At 41.7% G+C, this 26,023-nt stretch overlaps 1 long non-coding RNA gene across 1 annotated transcript; it reads left to right on the top strand.

Annotated features, from left to right (window-relative positions):
• The first annotated feature begins 1,080 nt into the window (after positions 1–1,080).
• Positions 1,081–25,783, top strand: LOC146679828 (uncharacterized). The gene is made up of 3 exons (XR_014918556.1): positions 1,081–1,525; positions 23,195–23,300; positions 25,494–25,783. It is a non-coding gene; the product is annotated as an uncharacterized LOC146679828 (long non-coding RNA).
• The last annotated feature ends 240 nt before the right edge of the window (positions 25,784–26,023 follow it).

The following is a 26,023-nucleotide window of genomic DNA, read 5'->3' on the forward strand; positions in this document are numbered from 1 at the left end:
CGGTTGCTGTGCGCACACAGCCGGCTGTAGCTTTGCAGCTCACAGCCCGACACACACCAACAACAGCAGAGAGAGCACAGACGTTAAGGCGTGATTGCGGGTGCCGCTCAGGTGCGTCCGCCTCCCCTGCAGCGGCGCTGCAGACCACGCCCGCCACACGCAGTAACCAGGTAAAATACATACTTGGGCAGAATTTTGCAAATATCTATTTTTCATTTTGTAGCAGCATAGAGCTTTTTTCCAATTATTTTTTAAAAGTCAGGTCAAGGCTCCAAAAGCCCAAAGGCGATATAACAGTTTGTGTTTGCTACATGGATCATTGTAGTTCAGCTGTTTGAGTGAGTTAGTGTTTGTGTGTCTCTGTGTGTGTGTGACTTCCAACTGTTTCTAACAGCATCCTTAGTCATAAAATGGTAATCTACCCCACACCCAATATATGGTTCACTTCCTGTATTGGTTCAGCGTGCACAACACAGTGAAGCCACTAAAGGGCAGGAAGCTGACCACACAAGAAACAGAATCTTCACAGAGATGTGTCGACAATAATCCTCCCCCAGCACAGAGTGGCTGGAGAGGTGGTCAGGATCAAAGGAATGTCTTGATCCTACAGATTGAACTAAGACCTGTAAAATTTAAGAAACACATTGATAACATTCAACAATTAGACTCAACAGGGGCCATTAGGAAAGCCACAATGTTCATAGAGGGGCCATGCAGCTCACACTTGACTGTGACTCCTGACCAGGGCTGGACTGGGACAAAAAATGGTCGCGGGCATTTTGACTGGAGACCGGCCCACCAGGTATTATATGTAATACTCTGATGAATATCAGTGGTATTTATTTTGTGTTTTTCATGAGAATAAGTCGAAGAGAAAATAACATTTTGAGGTTAAGAGTGGTATAAATATGTGATATAAATGTTTGTATTAAATTGCATAAATAGTGTGTGGAAAAATCAGTTACGTTAAAAAAAACATAATTTCATGGAATGTGAATGTCTGTTAAAAGAGAAGAGGTGTAATTTGTTTGTATGCTACGTCACGAGAGGTCATGACTTGCAGATGACTTCCGGGGGAAAAGAAGTCGAGAGGAAGGACGGAGAAAGAGAGGGAAAAAGGAGGATTACTAAAATGGCATAGACGAAGCACGGGCTTCGGGACTGCTTATGTCACCAAAGTTGTTCGGCAACAACGCATTACCCGCCTGCGGACTTCCCGGTAATCATTCGGAGTGTTTGAGCTGGGCTTCCCGTACCTTTTGTGCTGGAGAAAGCACGGGGCACGTTTGGCTACGTTGGCTAGCTGGAGCTAGGCTAACGCCACGGTCCTGGCTAACGGAGATTCCGCCGGAGCGGAGAGACGGAGTTTTGAGAGTTGTCTCGGGAGAGAGTCGCTAACCGTGGATGATTCGCTGCTATCTAAGGAACCGGAGATTCGTTGCTCGCTGCCGCGAGTGGAGACGGTTGCTACCACAAAGAGCGAGTTATTCATCGGAGGAGGTCGAGACGTCACGGATACACGGAGGTATTGTTATTATTAAGAGCTCCAACTAAAGCGCGCCAACAACAAAAATAGACTAAGAGTGCACTCTGGGGAAAGAATAACATTGGACAGGTTAAGGGCAAAAATACTAAAATCTGTCCCCGGGGTTTATTGTATGTTTTGTATATGTGTTTTTTTCATGAAGGAAAAAAGGGTTGGATGTGAATTTCCTGCAATTTATTAACCCTTTAAGACCTACCATAGAACCAAGTCCGCCAGAGCTTATATTATATGTTTACATGCTGTGGAGCCATTTCTGGGAGCATTTCAAGTTGCTATACATCAATACAACCATAATATACCAAACTTTAATAATATGTCTGCATTAAGTGCATAGTAATTACATAAATTGCAAAAAAAAGTGCAATAAACTACAAAAAAATTGAAAATCGTTTTTGTTTTTTTAACATATATTTGTAGTTAGAGAAATTTAAGAGGCTTATCCCTCAAAACTGTAAATACAAAAAAGTTGCACAAAATAGTTTCCCACCACAGGAAATTTATTTTAAGTGTCTTCATAGTTTTATTTTTGAAATACACCAATTTTTATATACTGCAGGAAAAACGAAAATAAATATTATAGTGCAAATTTGCAAAATAACAGCATATGCATCAAAATAAACTATTTCCAGCAGTGCAATATGAGTCCTAAGCATCCCAGAAACGACACAGAAAGTCATGAAGTCAAACATAACTTTTAAAAACACAAGTATAAGCTCATGAGGTCACGATGGTAAAAAAAACTAATTTCCGCAAAATGACGCCACTTCCGGTTTCGGGCAGGTCATGCGGTCATGTGATAGTTCGCGCTGATGGACGTAGGAAGTGTTACAAACATCGGATCGGCGAAGCGTGTTTCTGGAATATCATGTTTTTGTTGCTGCAAGTGATTTTTATGCAGTTTTTGCAAAGCTATATGTGGAAGGAAACTGTGACCTAGGACAAGCATAAGATGTAAGTACAACTCCTCCAGTTTCATATGCAAAAAAAATGATTGCACTAGCTTATGTGGTTGCAGAGCTACCGGGATTTAAAAATAGTTACGCAAAACAGAGCGTGCCCGCTCCGATCGGCTGTAAAGGGTTAATACATTTTCTAACCCTGAGATCCTGTGTTGGGTTTATTGCATGGTGTCTTATCATTTGAGTATTCAGATGTATTAGCCTTAATCGGTTAAGTGTATTTCCTTAGCCTCCGCTTGTCTGTGTAGACACGAGAATCATATGAACCCTAGACTGATATTTATTTTTCGAGATGTATCTTTTATCACAGAATGTTTAAGTAGAGTCAAGACTGCACCCGAAGGCATAAGGGGGGAGTCTTGTCACACGAGCCGGTGGTAAAAGTTTTACATATAGGAAAAACCATGAAGCCTTTGAATGAAAACAAACGCTGTTGTCACAGTGATGGACGCTGTCTTGTTGGTATACATGCATCAGTCTAATAAACTTAAACCTGCACCATCCTCCCTGTCCTGGTATTCTAAACAGGAAGTAGACTGTTGGTCGAGTTAACCTCCTGAACATCTACAACACACGGTGGAAACCTGACATTAAGACAGAGACTAGAGGTGAGACATGATCATTGCTGATTACTGATGACAGATTTAGATATGTTTTCATAAACCTTTCATTTGCCACATCAATAAACAGCACGGCAGGGCAAAATATGTTTTCTAACATGGCAACCTTTAAAAAGTGAAAGGAGACAGAAAGACAGCTGAGAAAGAATCAAACGGACTTTTTGATGCATTTTACACACAGTACTGGTGCAGAATCTAGAAAATGTGGGAAACACTGGCATCATATGCAGTACTTACTTCTGAAGAAATTATGATGGGACCCTAAAAAATGACTATGTACAATAATGGATTTCTATACATTTTACATCAGATGAAAACGTTTGTTGTAAGATTCAGATAATTATTTATTAAAAGTGAGACATTTTAAATGAGAACAAGAAAGAAAAGTATTTCTTTGTGCCCCCCTCTCCCTGTTAATGCCCTACCTGCCCCCTGGCAACACTTTGCTAGACCCGCCCCTGCACAGTTACCAGCTGTCAGCTACACAAAAAGGATCCTGGTGTTATTTGTCTCTCAGAAACAGTTCATAACTTCAACTCATTTTGGTTTTGTCATGTTTTGGTCTTTACATTGTCTTTCTTCTATATAATTGTTAAACATTTAATAAATATGTCTACAAAAAGATTTTAAAAATCAGACATTTCACACAGACACCCAAATGATTTCTGACTGATGAAGGGGGCTGAAGGTGCCCTGCTCTTGCCCAGCTTCTGCTGCTCTCTCCCTGCTCACTGTCAGCAGCTGGCAGCCTCGGTCCTGCCTGAGACTCTTCATCTATCAGTGCCAAAGAATATGGGAAACAGCAACGCACAACATGCACATTACAAAACAAGCACATGAATCAGCATTACATTCATTAGTGAAGTGCTGACGTTCGTTCCTAAACTTTGGGCCTTAATTAACATCACTGTGAACTAATGTTTGCTTTGCTTCTTAACCAGTGAAGCAGCGAGGGGCTTTCTGAGGTTCCTGCTCGTAAATGCCCAAAATGAGTCGAGTATTTCTGCAACTACAAACTCTGTTTTCATCAGAGGTGTAAATATTACAGCACTGTGTCAGAGTCACTGAGGCTGGAACACAGAAAAAGGAAGTAGATGTATTTATTTTTAGACTTTATTGCCTGGAACCACTTTAAAAATACGCTTTGGGTCACAATTAACTGCAGAAAACCAGGAATCCACATATGAACATTATCTGTGCAAAGATTTATGCTCACGTCACACGAGCTGATAAGGAGAAGCCAAACCTGGAAGCCACGACTTTGTTGAGGGTGTTTTTTGCAAACTTCTCTCCACAAATTCACATTTTCAAACTGCTTCAACATCTCACTCTGTGTCTTCGTGTGTCTCTGAGCTTCGGTGCAGGATCATCATTAAAATGGTGGAAAAATGAGCATGATTGCAACGACCACGGCACAATGGATCAAGTTACAAAAATTAAGCGATACTGATCAACGCACCACAACGATTATGTCACACGACACAGGATGTGATGTCACAACTGGTGCGAGACTTGCTGGCATGCTCCTATGAGGGTTGTTTTCCGGGGATGGCTTGTTCCTCTTAGTTGCGCGGTCGGGGTTCCCCCAGGTGTCGGGTGGTTCTTGGGGTCCAGGGTCCTGTCTTTGGCTTTCTCTGAAGTGGCCGGCCTCTGCAGTGGTTGGCTGGCCGCTGCTTCTGGACCGCTAGTACTCCTTCCCTGGCTGTGGGAGCTCCATCTGTAGCAGCAAGACCAAGGGCGGATCTAGAGAAATTTTCTTGGTCGACATGGTGCATTTTTTCCACCGATAGGAAACGTGGATTTTTTCCTTTCTTTACTGTTTTCGCGCTGTCCTTAGAAAACGCTTAAAACACACACAAACGTGACGACAGTGTTTAGAACAAAGCGTGGCTGATATATATGATCATAACTCTGGATTTACTGGCCTGTAATTAAAATTTAAAAACTTTGAAGTCCGAACTTTCAATGTGGCTGAAACAGAGACTCAGCGTTGCTGCAGCTTGTTGCTATGGCAGCTTACATCAGTCATGTGATTTGGAGGTGCAGCGTGTCCGTGGACCACAGAGGGTTAATAACACTCACTTTCCTCCATTTCCACAGTGTAACATCCACCCACCTGTGTAAAATCCGAAATTCCCATGGTGTTGTTCAGAATGTGCTCTGGCACGATCATAAGCATCGCTTGCTGCTGAAAACAAGAAGAAAGCCGGTCCTGCTATGGGCTGAACCATTTGTTACTGATGCAGGGGGGGACACTATGGAATATACTCAGTTTTAGCATTTATATTCACTGTTGACTGTAACTACGCTCAAACTGTTAATGCGATCTTATTTTAATAAACAACACTGTCATATGCAAAACTGGGGTGGCACTTGGGGTGGCAAGAGATCATTTTAGGGTGGCACTTGCCACCCCACACTCAGAAAAATAAAGGTGCCAACTGGAACCAAAAGTGGTTCTTTAGACTGATGCCATAGAAGAACCTTTTTTGGTGCCACAAAGAACCTTTCAAACAATGGTTCTTTGAAGAACCATTTCTTTCAGTGGTTCATTGAAGAACCTTTAAAGGCAGGCACGTGCAGAGGGGGGGGGGCTAGAGGGGCTTGAGCACCCGCCCCTTTCCTGATGGGTGCCCAAGGTGCCCTTTTGTTGAGGCAACTTTTTAAAAAAAAAAAAATATTATTATTATTTTTTAATGTGTGTGTGCGTGCGGAGTCCTGTCTGTGCCCCTCAACAATAATATTTAACTATTAATCACAGTTTTGCTAAATAAAAGGATCTGGCTTGCATCAGTCACATGATCACATTTAACCAATGATTGCCCTTGACGGCAGAACGCTGTTGTGCCAAAGTAGTTACCCCCGTCAAAAATTGTTTCCCCATTCACGGGAGCGCGCAAAGTAGGAGGAGCCGCTTGCCCAGCTCCGTTCTGTACGCTACTTGTCACTGATCTGCAGTCGACGCGATAAAGAGTAAAAGCTGGAAAACAGCAGACTCGATGAATTTAATATTAGTTTCGTGACATTGTAATGTGCCGTGTGGAAGACAGTTTACCTTATACTGTACACTTAAATAACCTGCTGGGAATACTTTGTCTAGAAAAAGACTTTGATACTATAATACTGTAAAACCAGATGGAAACACGTCGCTCTCCAGTGAATTTACACTCGGTTTACACTTTGTAGCGAAGCTATCACGAATGAGTTCATTTGCAAAATCAATCTCAATCTAACCAATAAGTACTGTAACTTCAGAGAAGATGTCTTATTCACAGCAAAAGTTATGGAGGGATACAGATTTTATCAGGCTGTGTGGCATCGGCTGCCAAAATGTGTGCCCCCCCCCCCATCTGTAATCCATATTGGCTTTGCCACCACAAAGGGTATATTTGCCAAATAAGTCACAGTATAACCAATAAGTACAGTAACTTTGGAGACCATGTCTTATTCACAGCAAAAGTTATGGAGGGATACAAAATTTATCAGGCAAATTTATACAGCAAAAAACTATTTGCTTTATAAACAGTTTTATAAAGCAATGATGTCACCACTCTATGGTGACATCATCTCTACAGACTGTGGCTGTTACATATCCTCACCTGGTAATAATAAGACTGTCCTCAGCTGCACACAGCTCCAAGATGAACAAACTGAAGTAAATACAAATTAGAGTTACGATAGATTGAAATCTTGTAATCAGAGCTAATTCTTAGTGAAACTCTCACAACATCATATCATGATCCTGGGTTAGTGTCTCGGTCTCAGATCACAACATCAGCACAGGCTTGGCTTGGGTGAGGTATTGAGTGGTTCTTGTCCATGACAGCTGCAGGTACAGTGCCATCAGCCATGCTGCACCACATGTCTGCCCAGGAACATTAGTGTGGCTGAGTCTCATGTAAACATTGTGCTAAAGTGGTGGGAAAGTGGCTGCAAGCTGGCTGCACTGTGTCCAATACTCTCAGTATGATATCCACAAACCTCTGAGTGTCACAGAGTGGGCCTGTGCTCAGCTCACTGTGCCCCATTCAATTCTACTTGCATAGTTTTACAAGTAAAATTAAAAGTTGCTCAATGATAAGTTATTGTAGTAACAACTAAGTCCATGGTCATTATTTGTTAATAGTAGCTTAAAGCTTCTGCACCAATCATGGAGCAGCAGGTTTAGAGCATGTGGATCTACAAAAGTAAGTCCCAGTAAGATGGGCTGAGCCTTACATACTAGAAGAAACATGTCATTCCCAGCAGATGAAGCGCCCTTTAAAGCAGGATGTTAAGGTTCAAAATTATTGGGGATGGAGACAAGAGAAAAACCACAATAACAACACTGGTCCGGTCGGGTTGAGTCAAACGATGATTTTAATGATCACACACGTGGGAGATGGACACTGATGCAGACAGCCTCAAATCTCAAAATGGTGGAGCATTGCTCAAACTCTTATAGCCTCTGGTGCCTCCACCTTATTACAAAAAGCCTAAACATTCACATGCTTTCTCTCACACAGCGCCTAAGCTACGACCTTGGCTCCCCGTTTATCTGCTCCTGCTGAGATGGGGCAGAAAACTCCAGTATGTTCTGTTCTCTTCTAATCAGACAAATAAGGCGATGACTTTCTGCAAACAGTATTTCTTATAACTCAGCAGTATAATGCATCATAAAACAATATCATTCATTCACAATAAATCAGCAGTCTACTTTAATGCAAATCAGTTTAACTAATGCAACCGTTATCAGCTTCTTCTAACTCAGGAGAATGATGCAAACTAAAACTACATAATAATTCACAATCTTTAATTAGGGGTTATAACATGGCATAAAATAATATTATAATCTAACAATTCCCCCTGATGAGGTCATTAGAATAATGACCTCACCAACACCCTTCAATTCAGTGTGGCCGGGTTCATCTCTTCTCACTCCTGAGGTCCTTTGTCCCCCTGAGCGGCGAACCATATGTGGGATGACCTCTGTGTTTGCGCAGTTCAGATGCAAGAAAAACTATTATTCCAACAATAGCAGGTACAGATGACACTTCCCAGGTCTCCCACAGCTTTATTTTGGTGCTACCTTATACCCTTCAGACGTACTCAGACTAGAACCTCTGTCCAAAGAGCTTTTAGCCTTTATTTTATTGCTGCAGCTACCAGTGTCGTCCAGTTGGGTGATCCTCTGCTCTTCATTCTTCAACCTTAGGGGTTAGACAACCCTTCAGTCGTGGCACAGATCAGGGGATTATTCTGCCCCGATTTCAAACAACGATCTGTGTATCCTCCAGAAAAAGGAACAGGAAGGTGTCCCCCTTTTTGCCCAAAAGCCTCTCGAACTTCGTTGGTCTGGTGTTCCCGGATTTCCGCCAACCCCTTCATGGTTATTGCTGTGTTTATGGGATCCATCCTTTTGTGGTGACTAGCTGGAGCTCAAACGCCATGACCCTTGGACCCAGTTGATGTCTCGGCAGTCACTGTGTCTGTCTGCTACGGAGGATCCTCGCATCTCTGTGACCTCGTCTGGTGTCTGTTCCTTTCTCTGTAAGAGACAGAAAACCAAAACACCTCTCTTCCTACCCCTAATAATCTAATGTTGTTATCTACTGACCTTCTAGTGTTTCAGAATTGGTCTAAAACATTCAGAATGTCCCAGGGACTTATTCTAATCATATGTGTGTGTAATAGGGCTGAACGATTATGGAAAATAATCAAATTGCGATTTTTTTTGCCCCAATATTGCGATTGCGATGCGATATGCGATTATTTTTTAAGGTCTTTGTCTTCTGTATTATTAAACAAAGACAAGCAATACATCATATAGTATGGCCAATACTATATTACATTAATTTTAAACTGTTCTTTCCTGGAAGACAGACCTCTGTTATGATGACATGAGGTGATGCATGAATTGATGACTGACATTTTTATTTAACTTCTTCAATCACAACAGTATATTTGAACATACACAATAGTTTATTTTTAGCTTACAAACATCTGAGCATAAAGTGCTGGCAAGGAACCCTGGTGTAAACATTAAAATGAAAGTCAGTACAATGTGCAGATTGCAGAAATATACATAAAAAAAATCAGTGGCTTTACCACACTCAGTTTTTCGACATCTGTGAACTACTAGACAGTCATTCAATTAAAAAATAATATTAAATAAATAAAACTAATAAATAAAAAATACACATCTTACTGATCTCTGCAGTCAGTAACATTACACATAAAGTGCAAACATAATAGCAATTGTATAAACACACACACAAACACGCCTTTAAAGTTTAAAGGCGTGAAATTGGACGGTCTAGCCTTCTGATTAATCAGAAGGCTAGTTCTGATTAGCGTCACCGCTGTCTCGGTGGAGTTTAATAAACTCGGCCGTCTGCTTCTTGCTATCTAAAATATAACCAGACACTGGTGTAAATTCTCGACTGTCTCATACTTCTGTTTAATAAGTTTTCTGTTTGACGTTTAGTCAGCTGTGTGAAAACCAAGGAGGAACCCACCCGGGGGATTAATAAAGTTTTATTTTATCTAATCTAATAACTTTAATCTCAGCCAAACCGATTTACTCACGAACAAACAAAACACTGAAAAAAGCCCAACAATAACATTTTTAGGTTGTCTAAGTGACTTATATATTACGTTAAACCCGAGCAGCGAAACTCCGCGGTGATCTGAAAATGATGTGCCGGGAGTTGTGCCGTTCTCGGCCGCATCAGTAACCCTCGAGCTCCCGGCTAGCTGTCGAGCTGGTGGGTAGCAGACGCCTCTGAAAACGTCGAAGCACTTTTGCAAATATGGGATATCTTGATAAACCGAGCAGATATTTGATGTTTACACAACTACTTTCTCGCCTGAAAATATGTTAAAAGTTTATTTTGTGACCCAGAAAGATTAGTATGAGTAATTTTAAAACTTAGTAGCGGCCGCCATTGCTGGAAACTGGAGTTTGGCTGGGCCGCGCTATGAATTCTGGGATATGGTAGTAATTTGGACAGCCTTCGGCGCGTCGCTGTGACGTAATCGGTCTACAAATGCGGCCTCAGGAGGATGCAGCCCATGAATTTGGACATGTCCAGAGTATAATCGCAGCCTTTGCGGTTAGAAAATTGCACTTGATCATGTCGCGATATTATCGCAAATGCGATATATCGTTCAGCCCTAGTGTGTAAGCGTGTTTGCATTTAGCCCTCTGCACTCAAAGTCAATACCTGCAATATATCAGTCTGGACCATCACGCCGAATGAAGCTTATGACCTTCAAAAGACCAAGTGCCAACTTTTGCAAGGTGTGTCTGAGAATTATTGAAACCACTCTTTTTAACACAAGACAAAGAAATTAACAAATCTTCTAAACGCTATTCAGTTCATTTCAATGATTAATGCTTAAACATGGACGTGATGATTTATGCTTCTCACTGATTCTCTACAAAGGACCAGAAACTTCTCGGGCCGCTATTAGCTTAAGCTTTACCATACCTAAGGTATTAAAGACACAAATGAAGTTATAAAATGTTCAAATAATCCTTGTTTGATGTTAAAGCTCAACTTTCCCCCCCTTTTTTTGACACATTCCAATGTGTCAAATCAACAGAGCTAGAACATTCAAAAAAAAGTTAGGCAGCTACAAAGTTTCCCAGACTCTTAAGGTGATCTGCGTGTAATGTCCTGACTCAGGTATTTAATATTTTAATAAATGTCGTTTAATTAACTGCCACTATTTAAACTAAACAAAGGACATAATTCAAGAAAAGATCACAAAGAATAACATGATATCAGTGTTTTGTAAGCGCGTGCGGCCTTCTATGCTCGAAGCCTTTTCCCTCAATAGATCAGTCAGACATTCACGCTGACTGTAGCTTTTAACCCTTATTAACTTGAGCACAACTCTACAATGAGCAACAAGTTGCAATATGTATAAAAACGATCATGGTTACACCTGCAATGAAAAATTATATCATTATCCTAACACCTGTAAATAGAAGATTCATCAGAGGTTATAACAATCACAGGAACACAGATGTTAGTATAAGGTCAAAAGCTTCAATAAATGATCATCGATGCAATGCTTATTGCATGATTCTCATACAATAATAATGCTGATTTTAAAATAACAGTAAAACACCCTTTTATCCCGTTTCACTCGACACATAAACGTTTATAAATGCCTCTTTTATTTTTAATTTTATTTCCCCCTGTTCTCCCCTTACTGACCACAGCAGGGGATCTTAGTTTTGAATCAGCCATGAATCCAGCTCACCTGATTCATCAGTGAGCTCCACCATCACTGGCGTCTGACAGGGTGGCGCTGCATACTCTTCCTTTAATGTCACTATTTTCAACCTGTTAATTAGAGTGTTTAAACCTGAAGTCGACTACGTCCACAACAAGTCAATACAGCTGTAAATGTGGCCAATTATCAATCTATTACCAATCAATAACAACAGATAACTTCTATTTTATGCATGCTTTTAATCAACCACTCACTCAGAGGATCTCCAATCCCAGGAAATTCCTTCTCCTCCTTTAATGAGTCTGTCCTCCTTCCATGCCCTGGTAACTGGTCCATCCAGAGCCATATGATCTCAAATATACATACAACAAGCCAAACCACCCCTTGGTCACACCAACCCTTTTCCGCCCCGAAGATGTCCAATGCCATCCTAGTATGGACTGAAAGTGGCTTTAACGCTGACTGTTCTGACAATCCATTTTATAACGTTCCTGGTCAGATTTGCCAATCTCTGCACCAGGGTTTTAAACGCTTCGCCATTTTCATTAGTTTTTATTTTTATTTAGTTTCAACTCCAGATTTTCAATTTTTTCCAGTTGTAATTAGTTTTTACCAATTCTTTGCTAGTTTAGTCTAGTTTTTATTTTCTGAAAATCCTTAGTTTCAGTTTAGTTTTAGTTGTGTTTTGCAAAAATTAAGTGTAACCAAATCTCAGTTCCATCATATCAATCATGCTCTTCTGGTTATCCTTGGGTGTTGAGACTAATCACTATTAACTCTTGCCGCACCGAGTGTTCCTAATTTTGGTTGAAGTGAATTGATAACCTTTTTGAAGGCGATTGTTTCACACATTTATTTAGATGTCCCAGTCCTGTTATCTCGGGATACATCACGCTGCCTTATCTGGGGTTAGCTGTTTTCGGGGGATGCGGGTTGAGTGGGGGAGCTCTTCAAGGAGGGGGAGTGTGCTCCCCCTGATGAGCTCTTCAAGGTAAGCTAGGTTAACTTTCTTGTGTGAGCTTTTCAAGTGCACTTCGAGGTTTGTGGGATTTTTAGTTTTATAGATGTCCCTCATAACCCCCTGATGACCCAGTAATTCATTTTTGCGCACTGTAGTACACATTTAGTTTTTGCTTGTAGCTCTCATACTCTACTTGCCACTCCTCTAAGTCCTGATGTTTCTTAGAGAGGACAACAGTACCTTTAAATTTATATCACATGTGTGGGGGTGTGGCCTTGCCAATTGTTTTTCTTTTTTTTTTTTTTTAACTCAGGTTTTGATTAATTTTCAAAAATAAACATCTAGTAAATAATTCGAGGGGTCTTTAAGGATTAAGCTTATTTAGTTTCACGGAGAACATGACTAATTTATTAATGTGTGCTCTACACATTGGGACTTTGTACATTCAGTCAATGCAAATCAGTTTAACTAATGCAACCATTATCAGCTTCTTCTAACTCAGGAGAATAATGCAAACTAAAACTACATAATAATTCACAATCTTTAATTAGGGGTATAACATGGCATAAAATAATATTATAATCTAACAGTAGCTTAAAGCTTCTGCACCAATCATGGAGCACCAGGTTTAGAGCATGTGGACCTACAAAAGTAAGTCCCAGTAAGATGGGTTGAGCCTTACATACTAGAAGAAACATGTCATTCCCAGCAGATGAAGCGCCCTTTAAAGCAGGATCTCACTTTAACCCTAAAGAACTTGCTATGAGCATGCAGTGCATTCATGGTTATTATTCATACGATTGTGGGTAGCCAATAAAGTGCAACTATCACATTACATTTTATTATTAAATTGTTGTTGACAATCCCTTCACTTCTGCTTATCTAATTCATGGTTGCAGGATGGCTGACAGCTTCCATTAGGCAGGAGGTAATGTCCATTCTGGCCACAGTGCAACCCACAATGTGTAACTGACACTATTATATTGCATTATGTCACATTGTTACATCTTTTTAATAAATGATGACAGTCAGCTGAATTTTCTGCCCCCTTGGTGGAGGACATCAGGATCAGCAGCTCCATCACAAACACCACAGAAGAAGAACAACACTGGATCAGATTATCTGGACGTGTTTGACAGGGACAGTGTTCATGTTCATGGACATCAGGACAAAAACAGACGATGGAAACCTGCCAGATTTGAGCTAAACTGCTCGTTTCCATGTGTAGTCCCTGGGAGGTCACATGACCAACAAAGACACACAAGCTGTGTCCCAAAACGTCGGCTGCATCCTCCGGAGGCCGCATCTGAAGGCCGATGACGTCACAGCCAGGCGACGAAGGCTGTCCCGATTCCTCGACTCCTTCAAATGCGTCCTTCATTCCCCCGAGTTTGAAGGATGGGTCGGGTGTGTCCTTCGTGGCCCACCATATCCCAGAATTCATAGTGCGGCCCAGCCAAATTTCAGCTGCCAACAATGGCGGCCGCTACTAAGTTTTAAAATTAGTCTTATTAATCTTTCTGGGCCACAAAATAAATTTTTAACATATATTAAGGGGAGAAAGTAGCTGTGTAAACTTCAAATATCTGCTGGGTTCATCAAGACATCGCATATTTGCAAAAGCGCGCCGACGTTTTCGGAGACGTCTGTTACCCACCCGCTCGATAGCAAGCCGGGGGGTTCAATGGTCACTCCAGAGCAGCGGACTCCCGGCTTCATCGTTTTCAGACCCCGCTCTTTGGCTACTCAGGTTAAACATGATATATAAGTCAGAGGGCCCGGTGGCGCCAGTGTCCGGCAGCCTCTGTCAGTGCGCCCCAGGGCGGCTGTGGCTACACTGTAGCTGCCATCACCAGTGTGTGGATGTGTGTGTGTGGATGACTGGATGTGTGAAGCGCTTTGGGGTCCTTAGGACCAAGTAAAGCGCTGTACAGGCCATTTACCATAAGTCACTCGGATAACTTAAAAATGTAATTGTTTGCCTTTTTTCTGTGTTTCATTTGTTCCGGAGTAAATCGGTTTGGCTGAGATCAAAGTTATTAGATTATTAGATTAAATACAACTTAATACTACAAATTAATCCATCGGTGGGTTCCTGCGGGATTTTCACACAGCTGAATAAACGTCAAACAGAAAACTGATGAAACAGAAGTGTGAGACGGTCGAGAGTTTACTCCAGTGTCCTGTAATATTTTAGATAGCAAGGAGCAGACGGCGAGTTTATTAAACTCCACCCACACAGCGGTGACACAGATCTGAAGGCTGGACCGTCCCATTTCACAGCCTCGCACTTCTGGCCTTCTCGGTCTTTGCAGGACCCGGCTGTTGGGTCTAAACTCAGACCCCGCTGTATCCAGGACTTATTCCCATGAAAGAAAAACAAGGCAACAGTGTTCGATCGATTTCTTGCGCAAGGGAGGCCCTTCCATCTGTGACCAGCACGTCGAAATGACCACAATGGTGGCCTCCTCTCGCTGCCTTTTATTGACAAACTTCAAACAATAGTTTACAAAACACCTCCCCTTGCAACCCCCCTTTGGTTACAAAGACAAGGCACTGTATGTAAATGACATACACTGAGTGTGTGTGTGTGTGTGTGTGTGTGTGTGTGTGTGTCTGCTGATCAAAGGGTCATAAACCCAGGAAGCTTACATCAGAAGAAACAGAGCTTTCAGATAGGATGTATCTACAATAAAACCTCCCCCAGCACAGAGTGGCTGGAGAGGTGGTCAGGATCAAAGGAATGGCTTTGATCCTACTGCTTAAACTAAGACTATACAAATTTAAGAAACACAATGGCAACATTCAACAATTAGACTTAACATTTCCCTCCTTTTTGTCATTGTATACTTAAATTTCAACTTATGCACCCTTTGTTCAGACAGTGTCAGTGTAGATTTCATTCATGCACAGTAAACTACATCCTATACATAAGCAAATCAGTATCAACAGTTCAAAAACAGGAATTAATATCTTCAAAAGAAGATGCCACCAAGGACCAGACGGTAACCAAGCTATCCAGCCTTGTGGCGGATCTACTCCTGTCGTGCAAAAGTACACAACTGAATGTCAAAGGTCAAACAAGAAGAATCATCATTCTCAAAAATCATATGTCACTACAATCCAACTGTATACAGACATAGGTATTTAAACGCATCAGTCGACTTTATTGTTTGTCCATGTGGCTCTCAGCTAACTTCAAAGCTGCAGCCTGGTCAACACCCATCTTTATGACTCCTATCAACCCCCCAAATCTTCTCACTGTAGGCATCCTGTGGGGGTTAGAGTCAACTGGTGAATTATCTGCATTTACAACTCTTCTCCTGTCCTGTTGTCACCACAGAAAAAGCTTTGTAAAGGAAATTGGATCAAGCTGTTTTGATCTTCTTGGCTCAAAACCTCAAGTGTTCATGATGTAAATGTAGACAAAAGGCTTCTCTGTTTACATCCTTCTTGCAGAAGACAAAAGAATAGGTGATGTTGCCATGTTCCATGGTTAATCTCCAACTTGGGCTAATCCATTGTCCTTCATACACATAGGCAATTGGCCTGTTTCCAGTTCGTTTAACTGTATAATGTCCTGCAACAAGTCATATTCTTTGATTCAGACGAGCAGGTCTGTCCTACCAGAGCAGTTCACCTTCCCAGCTACTGGTGAATCAACCTTCCATTCAGGTTCAGAGCAGTTGAAAAGTTGGCAGTGTTCCTGGATGTGTTGCCAAAGCAACCAAACAAACTGTCTCGCTCTCAGTGATGCTATAGGGCCACAGTCCAGAAGAACGTGTAGCCAGTGGCATCACAAGCATAACCATTGGTCTCGTTGTTTATGTGAGCGGTTGTGTTCTTAAACTGCCACCAGTAGTTGTTGAAAACCCATGCGGGTACTGGGTGTGGTTTGCTCTGTTCCAGTGCGCTCCCTGTCATCCCACTCAGGGTCCACAGGCACAAGAAGATGCACAGCACATTCCCAGCCATTCTGATGAGTACCTGTGGCTCAGTTAGTTTCTTCACCGGATTGAGACGAGGGGCCCTGGAGGCTTTCCCCCCCCCTTTGTTCCCGGTCTTCCTGCCACTTACTCCGAGCTGGCCTGGATGTGTGTCACCTTCTTGCAGTGCGCTTGATATATCCAAGTGTTCCTTCCAGCAATCTTCACTGCTGTGGTCGTCGTCAGCAGCATCCGATATGGACCTTCCCATCGTGGACTGGACCAGCACTTCCTCTCCATGGCCTTATCATCATCCAATCTCCAGACTTCAGGCTCTGCTCCTGCGAAGAAACAGAATCATCTGGCAGATCATTTGTTCTCATAACTACTTTACTTTTAAACATTTTCAAGCATCTAATCTGCTGATATGCTCTCTCTTCTGCTTTTCTATCATCACTACAGAAGACTGGAACTCTAAATGCTCTAACATATATAATCTCAAAGAGTCAGACCATTCTCTGTTGGAGTAATCCTCATGTACTTATTCTATACAGTCTAACCATGTCCTGCCTGTCTTCCTAAATCTTAACTTTACTGCCTGCAAAAAGTTTTTTCTTTTTAAAAAGTATTTAATAATCCTAGAGTATAAACTAATTCTAGAGTGAGTATAACGACTGCTCATCTCCCTCCTGTTGAGACATGGTATAGCCAATGGCTCAAAATAGCAGCAGTCTTATACAAATTATTAGGCAGTACTGGTTTATCACACAGATAAAAAATCATCCTGCAAGCTTGCTCCCTCTGTAAGTCACAACTGTTTTCCTGCTGTAGGTGAGTGGGCCTGCATGTCTGCTGATGTTGTACTGATAAAAGGTTAACACCATGTTTAACTACAGCTGCTTCTCTTGTGATCTTATCTGCAAGAACTTTCCCTAATGCAACTGAATCTTTCCCTCACATGTGTGCTGCACATTTACAAACTGCAATTCCACTGGTTAATAACACTGCATCCAGCAGATTTTGCAAGAGTTTGGTGTATTCTGCAGGTTTCCCTGTAGAAGTTATCTCACCTCGTCTCACTCACTGCACTACAAAGAAATGTACAGTAGCAAATGTATACTGCCTATCAGTGTATATTGTCTCTCTACAGCTTTACACGCTTCCGTTAAAGCTAGCATCTCTGCTGCTCAAGCAAATATGAAACATGCTAGTTGTCCTACATAGATAACTCTCTCTCACTGTCTGCTACAGTAAAACCTGTTCTAGTCTGTCCCTCTGCTGTTGTAAAACTCAAATCATCAACAAACCAAACCTTTCCCTCAACAAGTGGCACATCTATTAAGTCATTAAGACAGATTCAGAATTGTGCACCACTTTATGGTAATATGTGTGGTTGTGAGAGTAACATTAAAGACAAGTGTCTTGTAGGTGACAGAAATGTAAGTTTAGTCTGCGATAGTAAACATCTACCTCTTCTGGAACTAACAATTGCAAAAGGTGAAATAAACTATTTCCTGAAACATTGTACAGCTTAAGCTGCTGCACATACTGATCTCACGCATGGAGGTAAAGCACGAGCAACTAGAGCTAATCTTTTAGGATAGTAAGTTACTGGCTTCACTTGTGGAAAAAGTGCTGTTAGTTATTTTACAGTCACCTGGCATTTGTGCTGTTCACAGAACCACAAGTCCATCGCTGGACCTCCTCTGCGCTATCACTTTTTGGAGCTTGGCACGCTCCCTCAGCTTCCATCTTTCGCCATGTGTCAACTCCCCAATGAGACATGTACAAGAATGTTGCACAGTCTCCCTAAAACAATCTCCAGGGTTTGTCCCTTGGAGCAGCTTCACTCGCTGTAACCCTGTGTAAAAACATTAGTCAGCACTTAAATGTTCAGCTTGTTTAGCTCCCAGCTCCTGTATCACAGAAGACAAAGTCTTAAATTTAAAACAACTTCACATTTGCAACCAACTGTAGATCATAAGAGTAATAAAGTATTTAGCATCACAGAGACAAGTATCATTGCAGGTTTATTCTAAACTCATTAAACTCCTACTTTTTCCCATAATTTGTTCCAAATTATTTAACATCTCAATGTTATTCCACATTGTAATCAGTGACTTCCCTTAAGTTTGTCACTCACCATGAGCCCAACAGTGTGGTCAGATAATGAGCTCCATGTAACTATTCTGTAACCACTGCACATCTGTTCAATCGTCACTTGTCTGTCTGTGCTGAATCCTTTACAAATCACATGATCAACCATCTGCTGTAAAAAGAAATGTAAATGTTAGCGCTGCGCAGGTGTATACACTTTCTCACAGTAATGTCTGTGAGCACACAAGTTAGTGAATGACACACACACATGGTGAATTCACAGACAGAGAATTTAAACTAAAAAGGTTAAATTTTCAGAGTTCACATAGTCATGTGACCCACAGGAGGAATCCTGTGGTCTCCTTCTCCTGCAACAGAGACACACACAGAGATACATCCACACCTTTGTCAGGTGGGGGTTGACTTCACACAATGGTGTTAAGTCAGTCAGTCAGTTCCCCATTTATTTTAAAATTCTTACTCATTCACTCAGTGATTCCTTCTTTTGCTAATTGTGGAAATTATCGTCGCATTCGTTTCCACGCTCAGCAAAACAACGTCATTTCAAAAAGAAAAATAATTTAGACTGGATTTCCTCGTTGAATCCTTTTGGACAGGAACTTGTTTCCTAATTGTCCCAAATAAGAGCCCATTTTAATTTTGGAGAAGCTCACTTTGCAACAGTTTTCTCGCCGACGCTTCGGTTCTAATCGTGCAGATCTGCTCAAACAGAGATCATCAAACAAAACTTTCAGTGCACCATGAAAGTAACAAAATAAAAGAAAGATAGGCCTTGTTTAAGTCATGACACGTGTTCTTCATGCCAGGGGGATAAATCGTAACAACCCAATTGGCAGGTTCAACTTAGTAACAAAAGACAAATCAACAGCCAGTTTAATCTCAAACATTCATCCAATCAGCCATACACACAACATACAGCATAACCCTGTTGTCTTAGCACATAATAAGTTTTAGTTCTCATGTAACTAAATGTGTGCCATGGTAAAACTTCTTCACACACCAGAAACTCACAATCAGCTCACTCAGCTCACTCATTTAAGACCTCTCATCAGCATTCTGTTTTCTCCTCTATGATGCAACCATCTGTCCTCCTATAATATTCAGTCCACTAGTCTATGTATCACTTTCATCTTACTAGTGACTTGGACAAGATGACAAACAGAATCTCATGCTTAAGATGCTGTCTGGTCTCATGAGTATCATTGTATGTGTATATGCATGTGGGGTTAGTATAGTTAATGCATTTTCTGTATGTTTTTGTGTTCCTCTCTCATCACACTTTCATTATTCTCATCACTGCTTAAAACAACACACATCTCTCTCTGTTTTTTTCTTTAACTGTACTTTTCTCCAAAACAGAAAATAGCATTACAGCTGTTTCAGACTGAGAAACACCAAACACTCTTCATGCTATCATTCATCCACACAACTATTTTATTTCTTTTTGTCCACTGGGAAGGTGACCTGCAGAATCACGTCTGCCCCAGCTGGATACCTTTCACACACACCATGACGTCAGACACTCTCACACTCGCCGAATTGATCAGGAGAAAAACTTTCTTCATCTTCACACTCTGTTACAGAAACACCATATGTTTTTGTTTTTTTTTTGTGTTGTGTTGTGTCAGGGATGGATATGTAGTTGTAACGTTTGTGTTCACTTTCTTTCCTTTCTGTCTCCTCTCTTGCCTAGTCTGTAATGGACTCAATGCTGCTCCTAATATGCCTTTAATCTCTCCTCCACCTCTGCCTCTGCTCTCTCACACTCTTCTCTGGCTCTTCTTTCTGCTAACATTCTTGCTCTTCCTAATGCTTTTCTACGGTGTTGTTCTAGAGTAGTTGCAGTGGATTGAGCTGTAGTTTCATCCTCAGGTTTCACAAGAACTTCTTGCAATATTGCTCTTTTAACATTCTGTGCTTCTCTCCTCTTCTGAGTCTGCTCCAGCCACCACTTAGCAACTGCTAACTGCAATTCCTTCCTCTGCTTCGCTTTACCTGTTTTACCTGCTACACTTACAGCTATTCTTTCTACCAGCATTTTACACTTAACTTCCACTAATGTCCCTTCAAATCCATATTTCTCACACCAACAACCTACATACTGCGTGCTGCCTGGTAAAACTTTCTGCATAAATTTTACATCTCCTTCTAAGGCAGACTTACACATTTTATTCTCCATTACAAGACAACAATCAGCCACACTCACGCAGACCACGTCTGGCCCGCACACACACACAACATAGGCCTATCGCTTGCATCTGCACGCACAGCTAGCGCTCTCTGTTGAAAACTCAAACGCCCCAAATGGCGGAGATTCCGGACTCCGAACCTAGGTTCTCTCCACGCCCCAAATGGCGGAGAACTCTCTACTCCCCAAACGGCGGAGAAGCCTGCGTCTCTGTCACGCGGCTAGCGCGCTCCCAGACTCACGTTTAACGCACAGCCCGTAGCCGAATCAAGCCTCGACACGGTGCTTCTGAAGCAGCGCGTTGATCTTTCTGACACACGCACCGGAGCGTCAGCTTCAAGCGGACCATCACTACGTCTCACATCTAAAGGTGTCAAGGTAACTTTGAACTGAGTTCAGTCAATCTGGAGTTTTTCCAAGTTTTCTGTTGCTCTCTGTGAGAGAAGAGCGTTAAAGGCGGGGCTCTCCAGAGTCCAGCAAAACAGGAAACCACGGCTGGGTGTGTGTAAGTGTGCAAACCAATAGAATGCATCGTGGTGGGGGGGGCATCACGGGCAAGAAAAAAAATAAAATAATCGGTCGTACCCATGCTTCCCCGACGTCATGCCAGCGCATATTGGGAAATTCGTAGGCACTGATCGGTTTTCTATCAGCCATTTGCTGGGAGTAAGGGCGCCCTCCGTTTGCGAGGTGCGCCTGCTGCTGGCGGCACAGGGAGGAGAGGGCGGGGCGGCGGGGAGTCTCTGGCTGGCTGGAGCGGCATCTAATAACCAACTCGCAAAACAAAATAAAAACAACAAACAGATATTATGATACAGACTTATAATCTGCACCGATGTTTTTTCTAAATTCTATAAAGTGAGCGCGAGAGCCCTCGGTGCGCCTGCGCGCTGCTGAAGTCAAAGTAAACTTTATTGTCATCTCCGCTACAGACAGTCCAGCATATAGAGAGACGAGACGACGAGGCTGCAGTTACAGCGGTGCAAGTAAACAAACAATAAATATAAGAAGAGTAAGAAAATAAATCTACACTTTAGGACTCGGGGTAAAGGATCAATAACAATTTAAATTTATAATTTACAGTTTGATGATTTAAAGTCTCACACAACCCGTCAAAAGGGGCGGGGCCGGCTGCTTCCAAGTAGAGCACATTTCATTTATAATGATGTAAATCCAAGCCCATCATGGATTCACGATCTGAATCCTGGGTTGTGTGAAATCCCAGAAATCAACCTTAGACAAAGTGAATCTGTGAACTAAGGTGTAGGTCTGTTAGGTTAATTGTGCTGATCCTCGGGTTGGGGGATTTGTGTTTGTACTGGAGCGCAAAATTCAAACCAATGGAAGATGGACAACAAAAGTTCAAAGCCATCAGGTGCTCAGGTTAGAAAAAAGAGAAAAGATGCAGGTAAGCAGATGTGTGATTGGATAATGGCAGCTCATCCTGAACCAATCAGACTAAACTCCAAACAATACATTAAGTTACAGATTTTATTATTAATTAGTCATTGTTACTTGTTGATTTGTCCTTTTCTCATTGTGTGACGAATTATGACGACTGTTTGGTAGCTGTTATTGTCTCTCTCTCTCTCTTCATGTGTGTTTCTCTGGTGAAACAATAGTTTTGTGTTAATGTTAGGGCTGCACGAGTTTGCATAAAATGAGAATCACGATTTTTTGGCTTAGAATTGAGATCATGATTCTCTCATAACAATAAATAAACATAAAACAACAAATGTCTCACGTTTTGTTGTTGCAGCAAAATGTTGTCCTGCTTGAAATTCCGTCTCCACCGTTGCTCGACGCTGCGTGTACAGAGCAGGTAGTGCAACAATAGAAAAATAGTTGCGGGACGGCACTGTGTAGCGTTTGTCTAGGGTGTTGATCGTTTTCCTAAATCCCTCGTTTTGCACAGTGTTGATGGAGCCATATCTTTGGTCAGGTGATAAGTGACAGCCTCCGTAATGTCTTTGTGCCTGTGGGAGTTCGACGTGTATAGGGAAGCGCTGTATAAGGTTCCCGTTATTGATGTTTGGGTGGTTGACCGGGACGGATTTTCTCCTGTCACTTTCTCGTCATCCCTGACGTGCTCTCCGTTGTTTTTTCCCTGCTAATTTTAGCATCACACGGCACAGCTTCTGTATCACGTGGTATAAGGCTCCGCCCTTGTCATTTGTTGAGCAGGAAGAGTGAGCGCTTGTTTTCATGCAGAGTACGTCCCGGATCAAAATGTGAAGTTTTACAAATCACCACTTCTTTAGTTAATATCATTTCAATCTCAGACAACCTCGTTTCTCTTACAGAGGTTGAATGCACCTTCTGCGGATGGCGGTACCACACAGTGTGCGTGGACTTCCCCTCCACAGAAGGCAACTACAAATGCTGTGAATGCTAAATAAACAGAAACAAATGATCCCTGTTGTCTTTGCTTGATGATTGGTTTGAGTCTTGACAATCCACATTGCTGGCGTTGCATCTTTCAATGCCAGCAATGGCAGGTATCAGTGCTCAAACCTTTTGTGTTTGTTTCCAACAAGTTGCCCACCTCGGGAAACAAAAATGTGTTCTTTTACTTGTCAGATGAACATATGAGACACTTTGACTCTTCAGTGCAGTGTGGAGCCTAACAAAGATCTGTTTTGTGTCCCAGCTGATCAGCAAGAGGAGGAGAGTCTGACGGAGCAGCAGAGGAACAGTTTCAGCTACTTGGACTCAGCTCAGCCACTACAGAGGAAACAATGAGCTCAACACAGAAGGTGACAGACAGAGCAGGACCATATGACCAAAGATATTTATCACCATATACATTTGAACATTTGCCATAACGATGTAGCTGACGATAGAATTGACACCAGACAAAATACTTTACAGCTGCACAACTTTATTAAAAACCCATCAATGTATTTTCACTGAAACAAGCAGCTGTTGTTTATGTGCATTAAAGTTATATAAAAATGTAACAGTGCAAATGCAAATTCCTCGCTGACAGTTTAACCAAAAGGCGTTTCCAGTGGAAACTGGCCGACACATCCTGAGCATAACCATGTATAATATCCACTAAACTTCAGAAGAGGTTATACAGTCGTGGCCAAAAGGTTTGAGAATTGCATAAATATTGGAACCTGGAGAAGTTGCTGCTTAAGTTTTTATAATAGCATTTTGCCTGCACTCCAGAATGTTATGAGGAGTGATCAGATGAACTGCATCGTCCTTCTTTGCCATGAAAACGAACTTAATCCCCAAAAAGCCTTACCACTGCATTTCATTGCTGTCATCAAAGGACCTGCTGAGACCATTTCAGTGATCGTCTTCTTAACTCAGGTGAGAATGTTGGCGAGCACGAGGCTGGAGATCATCATGGCTGTATCCCGATTCAGGTTCTGCAGCTTTAAAGTCCTCAAGGGCCGCGTACTCAAAGACCGCTAAGGCCGAAGTGCGAGGCTCGTAGGCTCGTGAAATGGGACGTCTAGCCTCCGTCGCGCTGCCCAGGTTGCCTAGCAACCATGATACTAACAGCTGGAAACGTTTCATACAGCTTTGTTTGACAGAAATGAAGGAGAACATATTTAGTTCATTTGTTTCTACATGAGCTCTGTGTGATTTGATGAGTATCTGAGGCTGAGACCACAGGACTGTGAAACATGATTGTTGGGCTTCATTTCTGTGCTGAACAGTCGTTTAAGATTAGCTGTAAATAACAATTAGCTGATGTTGTTCATGAGACTAAAGTCATCTCACTGTGGTAATGTAAATATAATATGGCCAATATTATAGTTATTATATTAATCACTTCACTCACAGACAAGTATCTGTGACAGTGTGTATACAGATGTATCATATATAAGAGACAAATATTGTTCGTTTAATGTGTTGGTACTAAATTTGGCTCAGTGCTTACATATATGTGTAAAAGCAAATGTAGGAGCTGTGATAACTGTGTCTGATAGAATGAAGAGTAGACTGATATATGAAATATTCCTTTATTGGGTGAGAAAATCAGACCATGTCATAACTGCTGTAAGTCACACAGAATAGATATCAGAGCCTTAAACAGGCTGACTTCTGCTAAATGGGTCAAACTGGGCAGAAAGTCTACAAACACATAACATCCTTATAGAATATGATGTAACACTATAGATCAACTTAGCTCAGAATATATTAAATTCAATTTTATTTATAAGGTTATAGGTTTTATAGGTTTTATTGAGATGCCATCCTTGTGTTTTAGTGGCAAATAAAGTTGGCAGTCATCGGCATAACAATGAAATGAGATCCCATGCCTTCCAAGGATAGAACCCAGAGGCAATAGATACAGTGAAAAGAGCAGTGGCCCTAAAATTGAGCCCTGTGGGACGCTGCATGACAGAGGAGCAGAAGATGATTCATAACCGAGAAGGCTGACAGAGAAATATTATTATTATTATTATTGATTGCTTATATTTGAACAATTGTGAAACCTCACTGTGGATGTAAGAGTGAAATTATGTGGATATCTTGAATCCACTTTATTGTGTAATATTTTATGTGAGTATTTGACGGAAGACGAGCAACATCTGTTGTGGAAGCTAACGGGGTTCCTTTAGAATAAACAAACATAGGATTTATTATCACTGAATAATTCTGTATAAATCTATACAAATTATAGAAATATGTAATAGGAAACAACAAAATAATCTAAATTATAAAATAGTGTGTGTGTGTGTGTGTGTGTGTGTGTGTGTGTGTGTACACAATCAGGAGGGATGGGCATGATTTTAGTGATTATCTTTAACAGCAGGTTGGATGTAATGTGTTAGAACTACCAGCAGGTGGGGATAAGAGACCTTTAAGGTGTTTGGTGCCACGCTCCACCTTCAGGTTTAAAACTAGTGTTAATGGAGTTTGAAGGTTGAGTTTGTTCCACGACTGCATTTCACTCACTGCCTCTGTTTGTATCTCTGTCACTGCAGGACCAACATGGAGCCAGAAGTCAGCGCTCTCAGGAGGCCGACAAACCTCACAGAAGAAAGGGAGAGAAAAAACACACCTGTGACGAGTGTGGGAAGGGTTTTACTGTGAGGGCTAAACTAAAACGGCATCAGGTCATCCACACTGGAGAGAGACCGTTCAGCTGTGACTTGTGTGGAAAGTCTTTTTCCTTGAAGGATTCCCTAAAACAACACCAACTCATCCACAGTGGAGTTAAAGCGTACAGCTGTGATCAGTGTGGCAGAGCTTTTACTCACAGTAGCCACTTACAGAGTCATCTAGTTACCCACTCTGGAATTAAGCCATACAGCTGTGACGAGTGTGGGAAGGGTTTTACTGTGAGGGCTAAACTAAAACGGCATCAGGTCATCCACACTGGAGAGAGACCGTTCAGCTGTGACTTGTGTGGAAAGTCTTTTTCCTTGAAGCGTTCCCTAAAAACACACCAACTCATCCACAGTGGAGTTAAAGCGTACAGCTGTGATCAGTGTGGCAGAGCTTTTACTCGCAG

This window comes from Copadichromis virginalis, unplaced genomic scaffold (assembly GCF_057382275.1).
Source record: "Copadichromis virginalis isolate Kocher_CV1m ecotype Utaka unplaced genomic scaffold, C_Virginalis_male_GT1.1 unmapped_scaffold_1, whole genome shotgun sequence".
Classification (NCBI taxonomy): Eukaryota; Metazoa; Chordata; class Actinopteri; order Cichliformes; family Cichlidae; genus Copadichromis; species Copadichromis virginalis.